This window comes from Narcine bancroftii, chromosome 3 (assembly GCF_036971445.1).
Source record: "Narcine bancroftii isolate sNarBan1 chromosome 3, sNarBan1.hap1, whole genome shotgun sequence".
NCBI classification, from domain to species: domain Eukaryota; kingdom Metazoa; phylum Chordata; class Chondrichthyes; order Torpediniformes; family Narcinidae; genus Narcine; species Narcine bancroftii.
The window spans coordinates 89,896,248-89,917,258 of NC_091471.1; positions in this window are offsets into that span (position 1 = coordinate 89,896,248).

Below are 21,011 nucleotides of genomic sequence, written 5' to 3' on the forward strand. Positions count from 1 at the left end.
GATCATAGCTATTGCCCCAGCTATTTCTTCTTTCATTTCCCACAGCAACATGGTAAATCACATCCGGCCCCGGAGACTTATCAGTCTTGATGTTTTTAAGAAGATCCTGTGTTTCCTGTTCCTTAATCTCCACATTGTCCAGCATATAGGCCTGTTCCATTCTGATCTCAACCTGATCAAGGTCCTTTTCTCTTGTGAATACTGAAGCAAAGTAATCATTTAGGACCTCCCCAACCTTCTCTGCCTCCAGGCACATGTTACCTCTTTTATCCTTTAGTGGCCCCACCTTCGTTCTCGACATCCTTCTGCTCTTCACATATGCCTAGAACTTCTTGGGGATCTCCTTTATTCTACATGCCATGGCCTTCTCCTGCCCCCTTTGAGCTCTCCTCCTTTCTTAAGCTTCTTCCTGGTTACCATATACTTCTCATGAGCCCTTCCTGTTTCCTGCTTCCTATATCTAACATATGCTTCCTTCTTCCTCTTGACTAGTTGCCTCACCTGTTTTGTCGGTCACTATCCCCTTTTCCTACCCTCTTTTTGTTGTCCCAGTGGGACAAACCTACTTTGAACCCAGCACAAATGGTCCCTAAATTACTTCTGTTCTTTCACCCTTGAACATCTATTTCCATTTTACTCTCACTTGTTCCTGCCTCATCCCTTTATAATTAGCCTTTCTCCAGTTAAGCCCTTTTCCATTTTATCTTTTATTATCCTTTTTCCATAGCTATGTTGAAGCTAAGGGAGTTGTGGTCACTCTCACCAAAATGATCCCCCACCAAGGGCTGCCATCTGACCAGGTTCATTACTCAGTATTAGATCCAGAATGGGCTCTTCTCTCATTTGGCCAGTCCATATACTGTATCAGGAATCCTTCTTGAACACACTTGACAAATTCAGCCCCATCTATCCTTTTTTGCAGTCTGATGCTGATGCCAGGGTTTATGTGTTTTAAAAGGAATAGGATGGGAGCTAAGAGAGGGGAGTAGTAGTGTTACTGGTCAGGGATAGTATCCCAGCTGTAGAGGGAGTGTCCACTATGTCAGTGAGGGTTGAAGTCAATATTAGGGAAGTTGAAATCACCCATAACTACAACCCTGTATTTTAAGCACCATTCCAAAATCTGCCTGTTTATCTGCTCCTCAGTTTACTGAGGGCTATTTGGGGGCCTATAGACTACTCCCAGCTCCCTTCCTATTTTAGACTTCGCAGTAGTGGGTCGGACGTTGCTGAGGGGGGGGAGGGGTTGATTGATGGGGTGGATGTTGATTGACAGTGGGAGTCATGACTGATGGGGGAGGATGACTGACTGGGGGGTGGTGATTGTCGATGGGGGGGGCAGCTGACGGCTGGTGGGGGAGACTTACTGATATTTCCCCTGAGTGCGTGATGCATCACTTACCGCGTCATCGCGTGGGCAGGATCCTCCTTAAATCACTGGGTTTGGGATTTAATGGGTGGATTCCCCCTGCAGCTTAAAAGATGCTAGAAGCACCTTTACCCCAGTAATCGTACCTGGGTCCCAGGAGGGATACCCAGATGCTGCAGCTTAAAAGTGCCTATTGACTTAAATGCTTTCCAGTAAATCTGCTTGCCTTTTCTTCCCCTCCCCCATTTCCTGCTGAAATGGAGGATTTAGACCAGCTTATGCAGTTGCATCAGAAGACATAATCTAAATTCCACCATGGGGCCTAGGGATGTAGTTGAATAGGAAGACATAATCTAATTTACACTATGAGGCCTAGGGATGCATATGAATTAGTAGATGCATCTAAATTCCACCATGGGGCCCAGGATGCATATGAATCAGTGGACATTATCTAATTTCCACCATGAGGCCCAGAGATGTTGTCTTTTGTTGGTCGCAGACTGTCAGGAGACCTTGCAGATAATTAAATCATTTATTCAAAGAGATAAGCTATGAAGTAAACAACTTTTGGGTAATATAAGCCATGGTCCCACTGCTGAAGTTTGAGACTCTCCGAGAGGTGGCAACATCTCTTAGCAAGAAGAACTTCTAGATTCCAACCAACGTCCCGGTCGGGGGAGGTGGAGAAGCTGCTACCGGTGCCCCGACAACCTACTACAAGTGTGCAGTCATTGCCTCACTTTGGCAGTTGGGACCCCCAGTCCAGGCGTTGATAAGTATAATTGGGAAGGGCTTGCATATTGTAGTTTGAATTCAGCTTTAGATTTAGTAATAAAAACTTGTATAAATGAAGTGCTCTTGGTGTGTTTGTCTGTTTTCTTTCAGTAGCTCAAACACTTTGACCAATCTAAAACGAACAAAGTGAGAGGTACAAGTTTACCCAGGACAATTGGCGCAGCGAATAGGATTGGTCTCGAGATGTTTCGCCGAAAGAAAGAGGTGAGCTGTGAGCAGTTCTTGATTCTGGGATGGACTTCCAAAGACGATGGGTTTGGCATGTTAGCCAATACCCTGTCTTTGTTGGGACCACCCCTCAGTTGGGATGAGAAGTTAGATCCATCAAGTGAGCCTCTGGGAGAGCGGGTTGCCCCTCTACTTCGAGAAAGTAAATTTCCTGTTAAAAAGGGGAGGCTGATGGATGGTTTTTGGCTGCTGGCCACAGCCTTACGCCACTCCGTTCAACGTGAAGCAGAATCAGTTCAGTGAGAAGTAGAATCTCAACATAAGAGAGAGCAACTGGAGGAGGAGCTAGAAGCCCTGCGACAATGCTGTTCCATGATGAGTGAAATTGTTTGCACCAGTCAGGACTGAGCCAAAGAATGGAAGGATAAGCATGTCCAAACGATCTGCTGTAATATTAAACTCCGGCAGCAGCTCTGTGCAGATAAAGAAAGACATGGAGTAGAACACGATCCACATCGTATTCGTGCTATGATAAGGAATGGCGACGATCCTGATGTAATTGATGATTGGGACGGGAATATCTGGAATGATGACAATTGGTAATAATGCAGATATTCCTCAGCATGTGCCTAACATAGTACCCTCTCCACCCGCTGTTCACACCCACCCTGTAAGGCAGCAGATTTTCCAAACAGACAGAGAGGGGTGGAATGTAACTGACGAGATTGAAGAGGAAAATGATCTCCTGATCTCACTAGAGGACCCAGGGGAAGGTACCCGAACCCCTGCTTATGCTCAATGGCCCACCCCCTCTACGGGATGGCCTAGGCCTCGTCCCGTCCACTGGGCAAAGGACCCTGTGGGCCAAAGTGGGAGCAGAGGTCAAGAGCCGTCAATTATACGTGACTTCTCTATAAAAGAGCTGGCTGCCATTGGAGATCGATTTAGGCAAAAGGTGGGAGAAACTCTGGCAGCCTGGCTCCTGCATGTTTGGGAGCAAGGAGGGGGTTAATGTATATTTAACTCCTGAGGGATTGTTGGGATTAGGAACATTGACTACTGATATCCGGGTCAGTGCTGAAACATGTCAACTGATTTGCACATACTGCCCCAATTGTTTGTTTTTCACATACTTGAAAAAACACATGGACCAAAGATTTAAGAAAGTAAGCCCTGGTTAAAACATCTTACAAATATTTTGTTTGCTTTGTCCAAGTTTGCTGTTGTATGAATCTTTAATATATATCCCACCATATATTTAAAACTTATTGTTTCCAGGTATTTTGGTTCATTAATTAAATTTTTAGATCATTTGAAAGAAAGGTAACAAAGGCTTTAATCACTATAAACTCAGTCATAGCTCACATGCAGTTGGCCCGATTCCAAGGCAGTACAGAGGGAGGGGATTGGGTGATACTGCCTTTATTAGGGATTCTGGAGGGGAAGAGTTACAGTATTGGAGGTGGCCAACCAGTACAATGACTGAGATACAGTGTTCCACCACACCTTGATGAAAGGTAATTGATCTAAAATATTGAGACCCCCTGATGATTGTGGAGCAGGTTACCATTCTGAAAAAAGGTGTCAGCATAAACACAGTTTAAATTCATTGAAATGTCAATATCCATGTCAGCTTATTGTCACATACAATGTACAGATGCACAGAACAGGTATGTAAGATACACCAAATACAACATTAAAAGTTCAAATGTACACAAATGTCAAGACAGAAGAAGAGATAATAAAGGATAGATGAATAAATATTCATAGGTGCAGTGAAACAAAAACATAGAAAAATAGGTTCAGGAGTGTGGTGGTACACCACCGGCCTACTGCAGGGGTCAACCTCTGTACCTGAAGGAGTGTACTGCCAGGCCTACTGCAGGGGTCAACCTCTGTACCTGCAGGGTGTAAGAGGACAGGACAACACCTGGCCGGCTGTCAGTCGGCCTGAATGGATCAAGCCCTACCCGGTCGGATGTCAGTCACCCTCCGGGATAGAAGCCTGCGCTGGCCTCCCGAAGTCTCACTCAGTGTACTGCAGCTACAGCCAGCCTGGCTCTGTGGAAGTCTTTGTGGATTAAAGCCTGTTGTAGAGTCTTTGCCTTGTGTGTGTCTGATTCTGGCTAACAGCTCACCACAAGGAGTAGGCCATTTGGCCCTTCAAGCCTACACCACCATTCAATGTGATCATGGCTGATTAGTACCCAGTTCCTGCCTTCTCCTGATACCCCTTGATCCCCTTAGCCACAAGGGCCAAATCTAACTTACTCTCGAATATTGACAAGGAACCATCCTCAACTACTTCCTGTGGCAAAGAATTCCACAGATCTGCCACCCTCTGAAAGAAGAAATTTTTCCTCATCTCAGTCCTAAAATACTTCCTCCTTATCCTTAAACTGTGACCCCTGGTTCTGGTTTTTCCCAGCATTGTAAACCACCTACCTGCGTCTAGTCTGTCTAAACCCTTAAGAATTTTATATGTTTCTATAAGATCCCCACTCAATCTTCTAAATTCCAGAGAATACAAGCCTAGTCTATCCATATGTAAGTCCTCCCATCCCTGGTATCATTCTAGTGAACCTTTTCTGCACCCCCTCCATGGCGAGGATGTCCTTCCTCAGATAAGGAGACCAAATCTGCATGCAGTACTCCAGATGTGGTCTCACCAAGCCCTGAACAGCCATACAAATGCTAGGAATGCCAACATAGCATTCACCTTCCTCACCACCTGCTGCACCTGCAGGTCCACTTTCAAGATCTTTTGGTGGTCCAAGAATAGTTTATTGTTAGGCCCTTGGCAGTATAGGGATATTTCCAGATCCTGATAGCTGTTGGAAAAATAGCTGACCTTGAACCTGGAAGTGCTGGACTTCAGGCTTTTGTACCTTCTGCCTGAAGGGTGCAGTGAGGAGAGATTGTAACCAGGGTGAGGAGAGTCTTTTGATGTGTTGGCAGCCCTTTTCAGGCAGTGCCTCACACGGATGCTTTCAATAGATGGAAAGCTAATGCCTGTGATGGTCTTGACTAGGTTTGCCAATTTCAGTATTTACAATATCCCACTTGAGTCAGGGCAATAACAGGCATGTTAATAACCAACAGGGCACTCAGAAACCTGAACGCATTAACAGAGTGTTAAAATAGACAGGGAATGTTTCCTCTGTCATTTGGCTGTGGAGATACTCATGCATTGTATGTCACAGCAGCAGCCCTGCTGACAACATTCTATTGCTGAAGGTGACAGAGTGTAGCGATCCGAGCGAACGCACAGTTAGATGGGCCAAATCGCCACCCCAGTCATCCAATACAAGATGGCACAGGCCCACTTCCATTCTGAGGAGAAGCCTGCGTTTGGCAACACGCGTTGCCCGTGGGATGACTCTGCTTTCATGTTGCGTGCTGCTGGATAGGGAGTGACGTTGTGACATGCTGATGTCACTTCCTAAGGCCAGCGAGCCAATCACAGAATGTGGACAGTCTCCTCGAGCAGCGCAAGAAATTCAAAATAAAGTTCAGTTACTGGTTCACCTCATGCTGTGTGGATGTCTCTCATTTCCTAGCACTGCTGTTGGCAGACGCTACAATAGGACCATGCAGGGAGATCTTGGGTCAGGAGTCAAAGGGGGCCCACTTTCAAAAGGGCTATGCACTGAGGGTCTTTAGAAACACTCTTTTGAATGGTCTTTGTTCTGTCCTCCTTGAAACCATTCCATAGAAACATAGAAAACTTACAGGCTCACTAAGTTGTGCCGATTGTGTCCCTACCATAGAAATTTATAGGCTTACCATAGCTCTCTATTTTTCTAAGCTCCATGTACCTATCCAAAAGTCTGTTAAATGACCTTAACGTATTCACCTCCACTATTGTTGCCAGCAGCCCATTCCACGCGGACACCACTCTGCATAAAAAATGTAATTCTGACATTTCCTCTGTCCCTACTCATGGGTCCTCTACCGGCACCACCTACGGCTCCTAGAACGCTTCCACCAGCGTTGTCTCCACTCCATCCTCAACATCCATTGGAGCGCTTTCATCCCTAGCGTCGAGGTGCTCGAGATGGCAGAGGTCGACAGCATCGAGTCCACGCTGCTGAAGATCCAGCTGCGCTGGATGGGTCACGTCTCCAGAATGGAGGACCATCGCCTTCCCAAGATCGTGTTATATGGCGAGCTCTCCACTGGCCACCGTGACAGAGGTGCACCAAAGAAAAGGTACAAGGACTGCCTAAAGAAATCTCTTGGTGCCTGCCACATTGACCACCGCCAGTGGGCTGATAATGCCTCAAACCGTGCATCTTGGCGCCTCACAGTTTGGCGGGCAGCAACCTCCTTTGAAGAAGACCGCAGAGCCCACCTCACTGACAAAAGGCAAAGGAGGAAAAACCCAACACCCAACCCCAACCCACCAATTTTCCCCTGCAACCGCTGCAACCGTGTCTGCCTGTCCCGCATCGGACTTGTCAGTCACAAACGAGCCTGCTGCTGACGTGGACTTTTTACCCCCTCCATAAATCTTCGTCCGCGAAGCCAAGCCAAAGAAGAGACTCCCCAGCAACTTAAACCCATGTCCTCACCTGACAACCATTTCAGCTCTGGGAAAAAGCTTCTGACTATCTACATGATCACTGCCTCTCATCATCTTAAACACCTCTATCAGGTCACCTCTCATCCTCCGCCACTCCAAGGAGAAAAGGCCAAGTTCACTCAACCTGGGGGGGGGGGTGGGGGAGGGAGTCTCCAGTGAACCCCTCTGCCACTCTTATGGTCCTGTGGATTGACCTCCGATCCATTTTTCTGCAGCAACTGTACCACACTGAGATGCAGCCAGTCAGGACTTTCTCAATAGAGCTCCAATAGAACCTGTTTTCATAAGGCATGTTCTCTAAATCAGGAAACATCCTTGTAAATCTCCTTTGCTCCCACATCCTTTGGGTAGTGAGGCAATCAGAACTGAGTACAGTACTTCAAGAGAGATCTAACAAGGTCCTATATAGCTGCAACATTACCTCTCGGCTCCTAAATTCAATTTCACTCCATGATTAATGAAGGCCAATACAATGAATGCCTTCTTAACCACAGAATCAACCTGCACAGCTGCTTTGAGTGTCTTAAGAACTCAGACCCCAAGATCCTTCTGCTCCTCCACACTGCCAATAGTCTTACCATTTAATACTACATTCTGCCATCATATTTGACCTACCAACACTTATCTGGGTTGAACTCCATCTGCCACTTCTCAGCCCAGTTTTCCATCCTACCAATGTCCCGCTGTAGCCTCTGACAGCCCTCCATACTATCCACAACACCCCCAACCTTTGTGTCATCACCAAACTTACTAACCTATCCCTCCACTTCCTCATCCACGTCATTTATTAAAAAAATCATGAACGGTAAGGGTCCCAGAACAGATCCCTGAGGAACACCACTGGTCACTGACCTCCATGCAGAATATGTCCCATGTATAATCACTCTTTTCCAGATCCAAAAAGCAAAGTCTCCTTAGATCCCATGCCTCCTTACTTTCTCAATAGGCCTTTCATGGGGAACCTTATCAAATGCCTTGCTGAAATCCATATACACAACATCTACTGCTCTTCCTTCATCGATGTGTTTAATCGCATCCTCAAAAATTTAAATCAGGTTTATAAGGCACAACCTGCCCTTGACAGAACCATGTTGACTATTATTAATCATACTTTACCTCTTCAAATGTTCATAAATCCTGCCTCTCAGGATCTTCGCCATCAACTTACCAACCACTGAAGTAAGACTCACTGGTCTATAATTTCCTGGGCTATCTCTATTCCCTTTCTTGAATAAAGGAACCAACATCTATCATCCTTCAATCCTCTGGTACCTCTCCCATCCCCATTGATGATTCAAAGATCTGATACAGGTACATCTTTATGTAACATCAAAATTGCCTCATCTCTGCTGTGCCTCCTGATTTGCTGCAACAGAGAGATAGCCCAGGGTATGCAATTGTGCAGAGAAGGTTCATCCAGTTCAACTTCACCAAGGAACAGGTGGCATCTTGGTTTAGCAGTGTTGCTTGAGTTCATGCTTGTACCTGTAAAAGTTCCCATTGATCGCTTGGAGATGTTGCTATTTTCATTTGATTAAATGCAGCACGATTGAGGATTATGAGAAGTTTTTCATGATTTTTGGTGCCATGTTTCTGGGAAGCACATCAGAGGTTGTCATCCTCCTGAGGTTTGAAATATTTTACATAGCCATTATGTCTAGAGGGATGGATCTTGGTGGAGGAATTTGGTCCTGTCAGGAGATGCATATGTGCCTTAGCATAATTCAGTCATCTTTTTGGATAATTTCACAATTTATTTTTGCTTAGAAAACCAAATAGATGTTTAATATAGAGAATGATTCTTTGTATTTATCTTCATCCATATATTTTTTATTTGCTCTTTCTTTAGAATTGTTACTTTTACAGGTATGACAGATATGAAATTAATAATTAATTATAATTTAAATTTGAACAGGAACAAGGACCTGAAGTATTGGAGAATATATGCCAGTATAACAAAGTTATCTGATGTTACAAACAAGAGAATGAACCACAAAATTGAAAATATATTTATTCATAAAAAATACAACAGTGAGATGATGGGTTATGACATTGGTCTCCTCAAGCTCCAGCAACCTATTAACTTCAGTTGTAAGTGTGAGGTTGAAAATTAACATGCACCATTGATACATATTTGACAATATTCCAAACACAAATTTGACATTTTAATTCTAACTGATCCACATCATTTATGATGTGACTGTTAACACAAAGTTAAACTCTTGGGTTGTGAAATTAATGTTAATATTATCAATGAAATATGTAGTAACATGAAACCTTACAATTTCAGCAGATGCTTACAACAGCTAGCATTTATATTTCATGCTGTGAAACCCACAGCTCTATTTGCCAGAGTATTCAAACCACAGGGAAAAGTGATTTCAAGTGATAGACAAAAACAAAAGTTAAAAAAAAACATGTTTTTGTGAAAGGCCTCAAAGAAGAATGGGCTGGGTGGGTTCACCACTGTACTATCAGTGAAAATTGAGACAGAAGTTTTTATTTACCAGGGTCACTGAGCAGTGTTGGGTTTCTTTGTGTAGTTGACATAGTCAGTCATTGCCTGAAGAGCCTCTTACATTCAGAGAACGAGAAGCAAAAGAGAGATCCCCCCCAAAGTCACCGAATGTCCGTAGATTTGCCTCTGCAGCCACACAGAGTCCATTTCAAACCAATGGCAACCCGAGCACCAGATTCGTACTTCCGACATGATCAGGAACCCTTCAGCACCTTTGGCACCCCCTCGCATCTCGGTTCCGATACCTGGTACTCCTTCAGCCAGTTTCGAGCCAGTCTCCAGCAGTACACATCCTCTGAGATTTCCTCGCCTCGAGTCGCCAGCAACCCACTGAATGCATCTTTCAGCCGCAGAGCCCCCTCACTGGTCCGCCGCCATGATTACCGTCCCTTGGGGTTTCTCCTCTGCTTCTCCTTCTCAGACGGGAGGTGATCTCCCCATTTTCTTGTGCCTTGCGCCAGTCCTCCACTTCCCTGGACTCAACAGCCCCTTGTGGCTGCTGGCGGTCAGAGGCACAGCCATACTTGGGCGCAGACCCCACGGTTGCAGGATTTTAAATAAAACTACCGTCGGCACCTTTAATGAGCCATTCAAAGTCTGAGTGGAGCCGACAGCAGTTGACTGGGCAGTTGGACTCCACATGAGCACTGTATCTTCACTCCTCATACTCCATGGGTTCGCACCAATGGCAGCACTGCCGCTACAGTGGCTCTGGCAGCGCCACCATCAGTCTTGATGAAGTGCTCCAGCCCAAAATATTATTTTTCTTCCATAAATGTCGCTCGACTCACTGAGCTGCTCAGCAGATTATGCTTCACTTCACATCAGAATCAGAATCAGAATTTATTGTCATGAACAAGTCAGGAAATTCGATGAACAAGTCACGCAATTCCGCATTCCAGCATTTGCAGTCTCCTGTGTGTCTCAAGCATGTTCATGTCTTGGTTGAGCTGTTTTTTCAAGGGCACGGCGCTGTGTTTCTTTGGGTAATTAATACATTTCTAACCCAAGAAATGCTTTGAGAAACAATCACTTTATTTGCTGTTTATATTGTGAGCTCAGCAGCTTTTCCTCATTTTAAAATCTTGATTGCATTATTCAACAGATTATCAAATGCCAATATGTCCTCCTATCTTAGATGAGCAAATGCCTTTGAGATGCTGGATAACAGGTTGGGGAAAAGCAGAGGCAGGTGAGATACCATGGTGACATTATTGAAGAAATGTTGCAACTGGTAACACCAAGCAACAGCGTAATTAGGACTCTTGTGCCAGGCACACAGTGTGCATGGTGGCACAGGAAACAAAGGACTTTCTTGGGGAAGATATGCAAGTGAACGATAAACAGCAGTGTGGTATTTTTGGGTCACTTTCAGGGTTGTTAATGTATTCATTATTTAAAGTTAGTGTATGATTAGAGGACTCAGGGAGGAAGGAGAGTTCACATCCTTGAAAGCAGGTAGGTCTGCCAGAAGGGGTAATCTTCACCGGATGGTAGACATGAACTGTGGAGAGGATAAAACATGCAAGTTAATTTAGTCAGGAGTGAAGAAAATGGGGTTAAAATAAGATGGAAATGCAGAATTAATAAATATTGGAATAGAGACAAGAAATAAGTTAGAATGGAAAATAAATAATTTCTGAGGAACTGAAAGAGGAGGAAAAAAGAAATGTATTGCTAATGTTCCAATAACCTGGGGTAAATGTTCAGACATCTGTGTGAGAGTATTTGAAGCAAAATCTAGGAGTTAGAAACATGAATAATTATGGGAGCAACAATTCAGAGGGAAAGTTGAAAAGAACAGCAATGTAATGAATTCTTTAATTATCCTTAAAATTGTTCTTGAGAGTACATGCAGTTCTGTTTTCTATGGTAAATTTCTAGTTGAACAGAAAAAAAAAATAGTTCTTGGAAATAAACTTGGACAAATATACGCACATAAGAATATATAAATAAATCAACTTTGTTCAATAAATTTTAGAGTCTCGATATTTTGAGCAGTTCCTTTGATCATTTCGCATTTTCATTGCCTATGGGAAGAAGCTGATGGTGTTGATATGCCATACTCCTATTTTTTTCTCAACAGGAATAGCTGAAACAGATTGTGTGCAGGTGGTAGAGAACCTTAATGAATTTGTGCGCTCTCTTTAGGCCCCTGTCCTGGTAGATCACATCGTTTGGGGGGGTGGGGGGGAAGGGAGGCTCCAGTGATCCTCTCTGCCACATTTATGGTTCAGTGGATTGACCCAAATCTAATTCTCTATAGCAACCATCCCACACTGCGATGCAGCCAGCCAAGGCGCTCTCAATAAAGCACCTTTGACACGATGGGCACCTTTGCCCATTTCTGTCTTCTTAGGAAGTGAAGTCGCTGTTCCACTTCTCTGAAAAATGAAGAGATGTTGAGTGTCCACAATAGGTTACTTGTTAAGTAGACTGCAAACATCTTGGTGCTCTCTTCGCTCTCCATTACTATTATTGATGTATAGGGAGGGTGATCATTCCTGGTCCTCCTGAAGTCCACGATTATCTCCTTTTTCTTGTCCACATTGATATTCTGGTTGTCATTCTTTCACCATATCACAAGATTTTCCACCTCTTCTCTGTAGCGCAACTCATCATTGTTGCCTAAGAGGCCAACTACTGTTGTGTCATCTGCAAACTTGACAACACTGTTGGAACTGGATCTGGTAATGGAGTCGTGGGTCACTCATGTGAACAGGAGGGGGCTGAGCACACAGCCCATGCTCAACATGACGGTGCTCGTCGTTCTGCTACTGACCAGGACAGACTGCGGTCTTTCCATTAGGAAGTCCAGAATCCAGTTACATGGAGAGATGTTAAACACTAGCCTCTGGGGGAATGATTGCATAAAACACCTTATTTTTCTTTCTGCCTATATTGGAATTCACCATCTTTTAGCTCAGTTTTAATATCCCACGACCTTCCTATTTACAACTCATTATACAGACAAAGAAGCAAATTGTGCTTCTACCTGTTCCTCAACAGTAACATGACCAGTTTTAGTCTCGTTGATCAGAGATATTCCCTTTATTTTATCCATTCCTACCCACCTTCTCAGCTACAGAAAACCACCTTGGTTTCTACCTTTCCCAGTTCTAAAGAGGGGCTTTGGACTTAAAATTCCTGACTTGCTGACTGCTTTCAGCATTTTCTAATTTTGTTCCATGTTTCTAGCATCCATAGCCTTTGATTGTATTTGTTGTTTTCTCCATTATTTCAAGGGATACACTGTTTGCAATTGAGAGACTTAACTGGGCTGCTTCAGAGTCGACTGCAGGCCATTCAAGCTTCCACAATCCACAGAGCCTACTACCAGCTAACACTAGGCATGCTCACCTGCATTAGGCTACTGAGGTACTCATTCAAGGAGTGTTTCCATTGTTTCACTGCAAGCATCATAATGACTGACCACTTTTACATGTGGGGACCTTGGGATAGGAGACAATAAATGCCCATCTGAACAGGGCTTACTACCACAGGGATGTTAGAGCCATTGCATCTTAACTGGACCCTATAATGATAGAAATATTCACAGTCACAGTCCCAACACAGTTGTTGAATGCTGTGACAGTGAGAGCCATATACATTCTGAATGTGTATCTCAATGCATGTACTGGATGTGTATCTCAATGCATATACAGGTTGTGTATCTCCATGCATGTGCTGGAGTTATTGTGGAAGATATCACTGATTTCCTGAAAATTAGACTGTGATCCTTGCATCAGAAGGGGTATGCTATGGTATGTGCCCTGCTGGTGCAGAGACTTTATTGTGGTGTACTGCATGAAGCACAAACTAGCCATGAGGCGACAGATTATGTCAGAGGCAGAGCAGCATGCACGTCAAGACTACACGAGTCAGGAGGTGCAACTGAAGAACACCAGGAACGAGAGAAGTTGGATAAAGGTGGTGCGGTGGAACCACTGTATAGCTATTAGCACTGTCTGTATGAATGTAGTGTATGGGCTGGCCTGTCCCTGCAGCTGTGACTCCTCCCTTCAGAATCCCCATAAAGGCTCTTATGCCCAAACCCCTCCCTCATTACTTGCCTTGGAACCAGACCAGCAATATGTGAGATGTGTTGATGTCATAAGGTGATTAAAGCCAATTAATCACAACTTTCTGTCTAACGTGGTTGAGCAATAGCACTACAATTTAACCTCCACGAATTCTTGTGCCATGGACGAGGCAATAAGGGTGGATAAACTGGACACCGACCCTAAAGATCCGGAGGCCTCCATCAAACTTGATCAATACTTCCATGAGATGCAACAACGTTCAGAGCGAGGAAGATAAATGAGACCTACTCATCATTCAGGTCAGCCATTGTGTTTTTCAGATGATCAGAGGCTGCAAAACTTAGTCAGCAGGGACAATATCGGACCCCGATGAATGTCATCTATGCCAGGTACCTTTTGGGCAGTCGTAGACAAGCGCTTTGTGAGTCAGTGGACAAATACACATGGGTCCTCAGGAGCTGGGGTGAGCCTGCAGCTGCAGAGATGTCTCTGCTGCTGTCCACTTAGAGGAACTGAATAGTGATGCAAGTGTGGCAAGATTCAAGTCTGATCAAATCAGACAGAGACTTCTAGAAAAGGATGATTGAAGCCTGCAGGAAGTCATTGACCTGGAAAAAGTGCTCGAGATAGTCTTCTCCCTGGAAACGTGGCCACTGTTTGGAGAGCACAGGCGCCACCATCTTGGGATGCGGGGTCCCAGGTCACCACCGCTGCCATCGAGCACCCGAAGTTTTATTTCTTCTAAGCATCCTTGTAAGAGTTGCCTGGACTGAAATGCCACATGTTCCTCCTGTGGGAAAAAGGGACACTATGGAAAGGTATATAGATCCCAACCACCGCGTGTAACCAGGAGCCACTGCCATCTTGGACTGTGTCACTTCTGGCAGTGAGGAGCAGCACCGCATGCGCGGCATTGGGGGCAGCCATCTTGGGGGTTCCCCTGACCTAGTACTACCTAGTGATTTAGACAATGAACAGACATTGGCCTCAATTACCCTGGACTAGGACAGCCAAAGTCAACTAGCCAGGGCCATGAATGACATTGAGGTAAACAGTTGTGTCATGAACTGCCTCTTTGATACCGGGAGCACAGAGCTTCATTTACCCAAGCACAGTATCGTGCTACTCCCTTGTGGTAAATGGTGAACTATAAAATCGCCCTGGCCTCCAAATCCCACTTGGCTGAGATCCACGGCAGCTGCACTGTGACATTGATCATGCGTGGTGCTGAGTATAAGAATTTTAAGCTCCTTATCATTGCCATAGCTCTACATGCCAATTATACTGGGACTGGGCTTCCAGTGCCAGCTCAAGAGCGTCCAAATGCAGTTTGACGGGCCACACCCACCCTTCACGGTTCGCAACTACCAATTTTTAAACCACCTGACCTCCCCCTCCGAACACAACTTCTGGCGTGTCCACCCTCCAGATCCCAGCGCTGGCCCTGTTCAAGAACGTCACCCCTGACTGCAAGCCTGTCCCACCAAGAACAGGCGATACAGCCCCGAGGACAGAGCCTTCATCAAAGCAGGTTAAATGACTTCTGGCTGAAGGGATCAAAGAACCCAGCATCAGCACCTGAAGAGCATAGATGGTAGAGAACAGAGAGAAACACTGCATGGCCATCAACGGTAGTCAGATCGTAAGCAGATTTACCAAGCTGGATGCCTTCCCTTTCCCCCGCACACATGCAAATGATCGCATAGTACTGGGTCTTCTCAACCATCAATTTCAATCCAGCCTACCACTAACTCCTGATCCACCTGGAGGTCAGCCTGCACACTGCCTTCGAGGCAGACGGTCACCTCTAACACTTCCTCCAGGACCACTTTGGGGTCACCAATGGTGGGGGGGGGGAGGAGGGGATGGATCAGATAATGGATGAATACAAGCTAAAGGCCACATTTCCCTATCTGGACAACATGCTCATCTGTGGCCATGACCAGCAGGATCATTACGTTAATCTACAGAAATTTCTCCAGATGGTCAAAAGTATCAACCTCATGTACATCCAAAAGAAGTGCATGCTCAGCACTTCATGTCTGGCCGTCCTTGGTTACATGATGGAGAATGGCATAATTGGGCCCGATCATGACCATATGCACCCCCTGCTGGAGCTCCCATTACCCCACAACCTCAAGGCCTTGAAAAGTTACTTGGGGTTCGTTTCATATTATGCCCAGTGGATCCGAAATTATGCAGACAAACCCCTCCCCCTGGTGAAAACAACCCATTGGTAGAAGCCCAGGTGGTGTTCACACACATCAAGGGCAACATCACCAGGGCAGCAATGCACTCTGTGGACAAATCCATTCAATTACAGGTGGAGAGTGATCCATTTGACTTTGACCTGGCTACCGCACTCAACCAGGCAGGCAGGCCCGTGGCATTTTTTTCATGGACCCTCCAGGGCCCCAAACTCCGGCACTCAGACATCGAGAAGGAAGCCCAAGCCATAGTGGAAGCACTGTCTAGTTGGAAAACTGTTCACCCTGCTGACTGACCAATGTGCAGTCACTTTTATGTTCAATAACAAACAGTGGGGAAAAATTAAAAACGACAAGATCCTGAGGTGGAGAATTGAGCTATCCACCTACAACTATGAGATCTTGTACCAGCTTGGGAAGCTCAACGCACAGTTGGACCGCCTCCAAGCCCTCCACAACAGGCTCTGCCACCCTGTTAGAGCTCACAACCTCCCTTACTGCATTGAGGATATCAGGGAACTCATCTGGAGTTGCCCGGTCTCTGCCGAATGTAAACCGCAATTCTACTGGCCAGACAAAACTCAACTGATTAAAGCCACCCACCCTTTCAAACACCCGAGTATGGACTTCAAGGGCCCCCTCCCCATCACCAACTGGAACATATACTTCTTCAACTTTATCGATGAATACTCACGCTTCCCTTTCACCATCCCTTATCCAGATATGACCACAGCCAGTCATTGTCACTAAACAGCATATTCACTCTGTTTGGATACCTTGCTATATTCATATCAACTGGGGATCCTCGTTTATGAGTGAGGAGCTGCGCCAGTACCTAGTAACAAAGGGCATAACCATGCGCAGGACCACGGTTATAACCCCTGGGGGAATGGCCATATAGAAAGGGAGAACATTACTGCCTGGAAGGTAATCTTCTTAGCCCTCAAGTTGAAGGCCTGCCAGTCTCCCAGTGGCAAGATGTCCACCATGAGGCACTCCAAGCTACCAGGTCCATCCTCCACTGCTATAAATGAGACCCTGCATGAAAGGATCTCTTCCTTCCCCAGGAAGTCGCCGTCAGGATCCACACTACTGTCCTGGCTGACAACTGCTGGCCCTGTCCTGTTCCAGAGGGATACCAGACTAATCCTCTGGTTGAGAAGGTCCACCTCCTCCACGCAAACCCCCAGCATGCTTACACGGAGTACCAGGTTGGGCGGCAAGACATGGTTTCTATCTAGGACCTGGTGCATGTAGGGAATCCTTTGACAAGCAATGAGAATCCCCTTCCCCTATGACCATGGCGGTGTAACAGGCCACCCGGCTCCACTAATTCCAACCCCAATCTGAGCAACCCTATGGACTATTAACCCCCTCAGCCCCCAGAGACCTGGCCAGTCATGCAAAACACTGGCCAGGAGCCAACATCTGAGCCAAAGCAGGCATTGCGACAGTCACAATGACAAATGAGACCACCAGACAGGCTGAACCTGTAATGGACATTGATCCACTTCACCCCACTGGATTCTGTTTTAAAAGAAGGGGTGAATGTGGTGGACCACTGTATAGCTATTAGCACTATCTGTATGAATTTACTGTATGGGCTGGCCCGCCACTGCACCTGTGACTCCTCTCCTCAGAATCCCCATAAAGGCTGTTAGGCCTAAACCCCTCTCTCAGTACCTACCTGGAACTGGGCCAGCAACGTGTGAGATGTGCTGATGTCTTATGGTGATTAAAGCCTATTAATCACACTCTCTGTCTAATTTGGTTAATAAATAGCACCACAGCTGGGAAAAGTACAAGTCAATCTTATCTATCACATCAATACCTTGAAGAATCTTACATATCTCATCCTTCCAAATTCTAGTATATATTGGGCAAACTTTCCTTGTCAGATGATCCTTCCAAACAATTCAATGCATCTCCCATACACTGCCATCAAAGCAATTACAAAAATACTCTAAACTGCTGGAGGAAGTCAGCAGGTCAAGCAGCATCCCAGGAAAGCAATAGGCTGTCAATGTTTTGGACCTGAACCCTTCATCAGGTATTGCTCTGTCAAAGTACTCGGGCTTAGAATATTGACTGCCTATTGCTTTCCAGGGATACTCTGTGATCTGCCGAGTCCCTCCAGCACTTTGGTCTGTTATTTCAATTTTCCAGCATCTCCAGTCACCTAGTTTAACATCAAAGAAATAAAAACTTTATTAAATACAGAGACAAAACCACCATAATGTTGCTCTCTGACTCTTATCAGATTCCATCATCTGAAATGTTAACATCAGGGGTTTTTAGACTAGGAATTTTCCCACTACATGTGCAGTCTAAAGAGGAAGGTGCAGGAATTTTTGAGTCAATTCCTGCACCGTGATTTATTCTGCAGGACCCCTACAACTTTTTGGAGGAAGCCTACAGTGTAAGTCGTACCCAAAAAATTCATTGATGGTCATCCACTCTACTGCCTATCCAACCATCAGGTACTTGTAGTCTAAAAAGGTGCCCAGTGTGAATGACCACATGGGCAGTAATTATGTTAATTTTTTTCAGTGGTTTTCCTGACATTACAGTCTAAAAAACATTTTTGTTTCTTTTTCACAAATTTGGTCTGGACTGCTGAGTAGTTACATCATTTTCTGCCAAGTCATTAAAATAAATGTTATACTTCAATGTTGTTTTGTGAACATTTCAGGTGAAGTATCATAAGCTCTTCAGAAAGTGAATGTTTCTATAAAAGATGATGAGACAGGCCAATCATATTATTCAGAAAGTGCTGTAAAAGAAAGCATCATTTGTGCTAGCAAGGAAGGAGGTGAAATTGGCATGTGTCAGGTAATACAAAATTGTGTACTTATATTATTAACCATAGTGTGCAAAGCTCCCTCAATTGTTCCACAGTTAACCTGTAACAAAAAGTTTATAAGTTAAACTGAGTCTTCAATTTCTGTGTGACCTCCTCCGAGTGCAACCATCTGCTGGTACCTGAGTGTAAGCATGGGAATAGTACAGAGCAGAGACTTCATTCTTGCATCAAAGTAATTCACTGCGATCGCCCCTTAATGCAAGTGTTGCTGAAGAATCAAAGATGGGAGTCGATGGATATGTGAATGGGAATAAGTCACAGGGCCAGAAGGGGCAGGGGCATGGGTCCAGTCCTACACCAGGAAGTGTCCTGCTTGGTGTAGGCCTGGACTCAATGGGCCAAATGTTTTACCTTTCCTTGGTGCAAAATTTCCTTGCTGCAAAAAAAAGGAAATAATCTGAAGGGCTTGGAGCAAAAAAAGAGGAAATAATTTGAAGGGCTGATAAATTCTAAATTTAATATTGAAATAAATCTCAAGCATAGGTGAGATGGATATTGAAAACAGAATGGACAGAATGTTGTGTAAAATCTGCTTTGGAATATTTTCAGATTTTTAAATGCTGGAGTCCTGATGAAAGCCAGGCTATTCTAGACTTTCTAGATCAAATCATGGAACAATAAATTCTTGCTTGTGTTTTCTTCCCATTACCACCTATAAGGAACTGAAAGCATTGATAATACACTGGTGGACGAAAAAAAGAGGGTTACAGGGTAGGGAGGGTTTAGTATTTTGGAATATATGAGTTGGCACAACATTGAGGGCCGAAGGGCCTGTACTGTGCTGTAGTGTTCTATGTTCTATAATTTATGTCGATATGGCTGGCAGATATTATTGCAAAAGGAAACCTTTATCAAGATGGATTTCTTATTCTCTATAGGGTGAACTCCCAGGGAAGAGCAGTACCTAGTTTTCCACCTAATTTACATTTTTGTGTCCAGAAGCAACATTTTGAACTGAACTAGATTTGCTGAATGTCTCCAGAATTTTCATTAATTTAGATTCCAGCATATGCACTTTCTTGTGTTTTTTTTAGTTTATTATGTTCTTGATTAACCTGCCAACAAATTCCATTACTCCTTTGTGTGACTTGAGAAATTTATTTGAATTTTGACAGGGAATAACAGGATAATAGTCTATCTACTTAGAAATTGTAAGTATTAATTTTTAATATATTTTATATAGGGAGATCCAGGAAGTCCATTAGTATGTGAACATGAAGGTAAATGGTATTTGGTTGGAATTACAAGCTGGGGGCATGGATGTACTGAGAAAAGAAAACCTGGGATATATACTAATTTTTCAAAATTTCTTCCTTGGGTGCACAAAAAAATTTCAGTTGGTAAATATATTTTATATTGATTGTTAGAATTCTCCATTTTTTTGACCAATTTTGTCAACATTAAATGTCTTTCTTTAAAATTCCAGCATCGTAAAAAAAGACTGATTGAATAAACCCATTGAAAAAAATTCATCAGACACCTCCTATTCAAAGATTCATCAGACACTTTACAAGGAATGTACAAACAATCAGGCCAGGTTGTTTGTTTTCTACAACTTAAATATGAACATAACCACTGAAATGTAGAGTTCTGATGGTGGTTGAGGCTACTGCAGTGTCTCGATGGTATCACGTTAATAAACTCTTTAAGCGAACTTCAAAGTCTCCATGTTTGAATAAATTTCTGCACACTGGAGGAGTGGCTTATCATAAAATATTGTTTCCTGTTGTTTGAGAAGAAAAATACCTGCAAAATGATTTGCTTTATAATTCCTGAAATGTCTGTAGCCTTGAAAAATAGATTATTTTCAGTATTGGTGATAGGATTAAGAACAAACAAGTACAATTTCTAATTCATTCATGTTGCACTAAATAACTCAACATTTGGAAAGACTAAATGTTACTCTGCACAAGTAATGAATATTTTTGCACGTGGTTCTCACAATCAGAAGTTAAATACTAATGATAGAGGCCAATTGTCCCATTTTACCCAGAAGAGCATAATTTATTGAGATGAAAGTTATTCTTTACAGGCCAAAGGATCATAATCTTCATCACTTTTCTAAAGTGGGATCTTGATGTATTCTGTAGAGTGAATGATGATGTGTTGTTAGAGCACTTGTCCTTAGAATCTGAACTGTCACTGGTATGTCTACCACAATCGTGTGCGCTTCAGGAATGACATCTGCTCAGACCGAGGGCTGCAAATTGAACCACTGCCCTCACTGCTGGGTTTTCAAAATGGCAGCACTGCTGCTGGCATGGACCCAGGAGAGCAGAGAGTGGAGATAGAGCTCTTCTCCTGTCATGAGTGAGAAAACAGATTAGATGGTTCTCAAAAGCAAGGACTCTGAACACCATCTGGTAGTAAATAATTTTATTTACCAAAGAAGAGTGTGGAAAAAGCTACAGGGAATAACACACACACACACACACACACACACACACACCCTCTGTTTGTAGC